Consider the following 6000-nt stretch of genomic DNA (forward strand, 5'->3'; position numbering starts at 1 on the left):
ATACTGGATGCTTTATTTTCACCAGTTAATTTTTGAACATCATTATGTATAATTAGTGCAGATTTAATTATAGCTATCAATGTGATGGAGTATTGTAGTTAATTTACACTATACATTATAGACAAGCCAGAACACTTAGGGTAGTTTAAACAAAAGAGCGACAGCAATTTTGAATAAGCGGAAGCAATTGGTGGAGTGGGTGGTGGTGGTGGTGGTGGTGTGTGGAATAATGAATGGAATTATTCTTATTGTAGATTAGAAACTGGAGAGAATCCATCACATTCTGATGGTGGGAGTTGAGTGTAATGGTTAAATGAAACTTGTGTGATTATTATGCATGTTGTTTGGTATGAGATGGTGGACAAGAGACATACACACCTACCAACACACACACATATATATATATATATATATATATGTGTGTGACATTATATATACATACACATATGCATGCATATATATATATATATATATATATATATATATACACACATATATACATACATACATACATACATATATATATATATATACATACATATATATATATTCATATATATATATATATATATTCACATGTGTATGTATGTGTGTGTGTACATATCTTTCTCTTTTATCTTTTACTTGCTTCAGTCATTACACTATGGCCATGCTGGAGTATCGCTTTGAATTTTTTTTATCAAATATATATGTAGATGTATATATATATATATACATGCACACACACACACACACACACATGATGTTTTTCAAAGGCTGCAATTTGTGGAGTAAATTATAAGACAGAAGTGTTATATTAGTAACAAGGTAACAAAAATGAAACCATGTCATTAATCACACGAAAATTATTTCAAAATCTTTAGTGAAATACATTTTTTTTTATTTAAAAGAAGAAATCAATCAAGATTGCCTTCTCCAAAGAAAATGCTGAAATGATGAATCCATTCTGAACCTTTGATCTACCTATGTATTTAACAGGATGGTGAAAAAAAAAAAATACCTAGAGAATTAAATGTGTTTGACAGGACACAAAACAGAACTAGTAATAGAACGGTGTAGATTATGTACAGTTAATTAGTGCAAATTACTGGAAAAAAAAATAATAACTTTGTCAATTAATGGATGCAGTTGAAAAGGGGAATACTTTTATAAAAATAAATATATATATATATATATATATATATATATACACCCACCACAGCAATATTCTGCAATAAATATGTAAAGAAAAGTCATCAAGTAATTAATTCCTTTGAGCAATTCTTTGGTTATCATTCATTGCTCAAGTTAATTGTGAATTGCTTATATATATATGTGTGTGGAATAAAAAAATTGGAAGTCTTCACTATGCCTGGAAACAATTTAGATACAGTTTAACTTCCATCCTCTCACTTTCTCTCTCAAAAGAAAATAACAACAACAACAACAATGATAATAATAATAATAATAATCCAACTTCAAAAGCCTGGTAACATGTATGCAGCACTTAGTGTTTATGTTTTTTTAAATAACTGCTGAATGTACGTCTTTGACTGCATCAATTGTATCAAATAGTCTAACAACAACATTGAACAAATAATCCAATTGTGATTGCTGGACTTTGAAGATTTTTACAAAATATTTCTGTTTGCTATCTAATCAAATTTTTTTTTTTTCTTTTTTTCTTTTGGAGCAGTGGTGCTGGTGGTGAATGTAAATATCATATATCATGTATGTATGTATATCTATATGTGTTTCCATATATTTCAGATATGTATGTGTCTGCATATATGTGTATTTATACATGCACACATATACATATATATATACATATATATATATATATATATATATATATATATATATATATATATATATATATAGAGAGAGAGAGAGAGAGAGAGAGAGAGAGAGAGAGATACATACATACATACATACATATATGCATATATATACACACACATGTTTATATACATACATACATATATACATATATATCCGCACACATGTTTATATACATACATAAATACATATATACATATATATACACACATGTTTATATACATACATATAAATATATGTATATGTATACATATATATATAAGTATGTGTGCATATATATATGTATGTATGTATATCTATATATGTTGTCTTGTTTTTTTGTTTCTATTTTTCTGGATCAGCTTTTAAATGATAGCAATTTCTAGAAAGAATAAAAGGAAAAAAAAAATGTCATCAGTTTCTCTTTCTCTTCGTGCAATACAATAATTTTTAATTTTAAAACAAGTCTTTCAAGCTAGTATTAATGTGTCATTTACGGTGGTGCTATCTTCACTTCGTTATCCGGTAAATCCATTTCATTAGTGGGACAGATAATTACTAATTATTTCAAACCAATAAGATTCTTTTTCTCTATAAATATTAATTTTTTTTGTCATCTTTTTGGGGTTTTCTTTTTTTTCTTTTTTTTTTTCTAATAATGATAAATCATGCTGAAAATATTTGTGCTAAAGTAGTTACTACTACCACCACCACTACCACCGACTACCACCACTATCATCACTGTTCCTGTAATTATAAACATTATCATGATTAAGAAAAACATTATTGTAGGTTGTGTGGTTATGAAATTCACTTTGCAACTGTACAGTTTTTGGTTCAGTTCCACTGTATGGCACCTTGGGCAGGTGTCTTCTATTATATAGCTTTGGGCTGAGCAAAGCCTTGTGAGTGGATTGCGAAGATCGAAACTGAAAGAAGCCTGTCATATATGCATGTATGTAGTATATATACATAGATATGTATATATATATATAAATTTAAGGAATGGAGTGAACGCATGTTATAACTGCATACTTTATTTAATTAGGATATTTATTTATGTATTTATAGGATATTATTTATATGTATTTATTTTATCCTAATTAAATAAAGTATGCAGTTATAACATGCGTTCACTCCATTCCTTAAATTTATATATCATCATCATCATCATCATCATCGTTTAACGTCCGCTTTCCATGCTAGCATGGGTTGGACGATTTGACTGAGGACTGGTGAAACCGGATGGCAACACCAGGCTCCAGTCTGATTTGGCAGAGTTTCTACAGTTGGATGCCCTTCCTAACGCCAACCACTCAGAGAGTGTAGTGGGTGCTTTTACGTGTCACCCGCATGAAAACGGCCACGCTTGAAATGGTGTCTTTTATGTGCCACCCGCACAAGCCAGTCCAGGGGCACTGGCAACGATCTCGCTCGAAAATCCTACAGGAGCCAGTCAGGCGGTACTGGCAACGGCCACGCTCAAAATGGTGCATCTCATGTACCACCCGCACAAGAACCAGTCCAGGGGCACTGGCAACGATCTTACTTGGCTTGCCGGGTCTTCTCACGCACAGCATATTTCCAAAGGTCTCAGTCAGTAGTCATCGCCTCGGTGAGGCCCAATGTACGAAGGTCTTGCCTCACCACCTCAGCCCAGGTCTTCCTGGGCCTACCTCTTCCACGGGTTCCCTCAACTGTTAGGGTGTGGCACTTTTTCACGCAGCTATCCTCCTCCATTCTCACCACATGTCCATACCAGCGCAATCGTCTCTCTTGCACGCCACAACTGATGCTTCTAATGTTCAGCTTTTCTCTCAAGATACTAACACTCTGACGGGTATTCACATTGACATTACACATCCAACGGAGCATACTGGCTTCATTCCTTGCGAGCTTACGTATGTCCTCAGCAGTTACAGCCCATGTTTCACTGCCATGTAGCATGGTTGTTCGTACGCATGCGTCATACAGTCTGCCTTTTACTCTGAGTGAGAGTCCCTTTGTCGCCAGCAGGGGTAAGAGCTCTCTAAACTTTGCCCAGGCTATTCTTATTCTAGCAGCTACACTTTCAGCGCACCCACCCCCACTACTAACTTGGTCGCCCAGATAGTGGAAGCTATCGACTACCTCTAGTTTTTCACCCTGGAATGAGATAGAAGTTGTTTCCTGTTTGTTTGCAGTCTTTATTGCACCTGAACATCTGCCACAAACAAAAACTAACTTGCTAGTTAACCTGCCTTTGATGTTGCTGCACCTCTTATGTGTCCATAGCTTGCACCGGGTACATCTTATAGAGTTACTACCTACTCCTTTTCTACATACTGAGCAGGGCCATCTACCTGAAGGGGTTTGTGTTTTATCTACCTTCCTACTTATTAGGATTTTGGTTTTAGCTAGGTTGACTCTAAGGCCCTTCAATTCTAGACCTTGCTTCCACACCTGAAACTTCTCCTCTAGTTCTGATAGTGACTCCGCAATTAGGGCAAGGTCATCAGCATAGAGGAGCTCCCAGGGGCAACCTGTCTTGAACTCCTCTGTGATTGCCTGGAGGACTATGGTAAATAAGAGGGGGCTGAGGACGGAACCTTGGTGGACCCCTACCTCTACCCGGAATTCATTGCTGTACTCATTTCCAACCCTCACCTTACTGGCAGCATCTCTGTACATGGCTCGCACAGCTCTCACTAACCATTCTTCTATCCCAAGTTTCCTCATTGACCACCAGATAAGGGATCGGGGGACCCTGTCAAAGGCTTTCTCCATGTCAACGAAAGCCAGGTACAGAGGTTTATCCTTAGCTAGGTATTTCTCCTGCAACTGTCTCACTAGAAATAAGGCATCAGTAGTGCTTTTACCTGGCACGAACCCAAACTGCATCTCATCTAAATTGATTCGCTCCCTAATTAGTTGGGCTATGACCCTCTCTGTAACTTTCATAACCTGATCTAACAGCTTGATGCCTCTGTAATTATTTGTATCTAAAGCGTCACCTTTACCTTTGTAACAGTTGACTATGATGCTGCTACACCAGTCATTGGGTATGACTCCTTCGTGTATCACCTGGTTCGTAATACGGGTGACTAGGCTATAGCCAACACTGCCAGATATTTTGAGCATCTCTGCAGTGATTCCTGATGGGCCGGGGGCTTTCCCAGTCTTCATACTCTTAATTGCTTTATCTACCCTGGTACTATCAACTCGGATAGCTGGTCCCTCTATTGGGTCGACATACGGCAGGCTCTCTTTCTCCCATTCATTCTCTTTATTAAGCAATCTATCGTAGTGGCATCTCCAGACCTCTTTCTTTGCATCCTCATTTAATGCAAGCGTACCATCATCCATGCGAACACATTTCTCTTCTACAACATCACTATTCTCTCTCCTACACTGTCTTGCAACACGAAATACCTCGAGTCTTTGGTCCTCACGGCGCAGAACATTGGCAAATCTTTCCTTATCTGCTTCCCCTCTGGCTAAATAAACCTGTCGCCTAGCCTCCCTTCTGGCACATTGGTACAATTCCCTGCTACCACCGTTCTTCCAGTCCTTCCAAGCCTGTTTCTTTTGTCTAATAGCTCTGTCTACCTCCTTGTTCCACCACCACGTTACTCTGGGTCGGGAGGGGACCTTACACCACCCACAAATCTGGTCGGTGGCTTTCAACAGGTTGTCCCGCAGAAATCTCCAATTGTCTTCTATTTCGTTAAATGCTTCAAGTAACTTGTCTCTAAGTCTCTGTCCGTTTGCAGGGTCTTTAAGCTTCCACACCCTTCTCCTCCAAGCCTGTCTAATTCTGGGCACCCATTTTGCCTTGATCCCAAAGTCGCTAACTACTAATCTATGTTGTGGGGTACATTCTTCGCCAGGGTAGGTTTTGGCATTTATAAGCCGCCCTCTTTCCCTATTTCTGGCGAGGATGTAGTCAATTTGGCTAGAGTGTCTGCCGGAGCGGTAGGTGACTAGGTGACTGGCAGGTTTCCTGAAGTTGGTATTGCAGACCATAAGATCGGTTGCATCACAGAACTCCAGCAGTCTGGTTCCCTCCTCGTTGCGGGAACCGAAGCCATAGCCTCCATGTATGCCATGGAAGCCTCCAGCACGACGTCCGACATGACCGTTGAAGTCTCCAGCCACAAAGAGAAGGTCCCTGTCACTCGTCGACGAGGTAGTTTGCAAGAGGGTGTCATAGAATTGGTC

Source organism: Octopus bimaculoides, chromosome 18 (genome assembly GCF_046866305.1).
Source record: "Octopus bimaculoides isolate indiv1 chromosome 18, ASM4686630v1, whole genome shotgun sequence".
NCBI classification, from domain to species: Eukaryota; Metazoa; Mollusca; class Cephalopoda; order Octopoda; family Octopodidae; genus Octopus; species Octopus bimaculoides.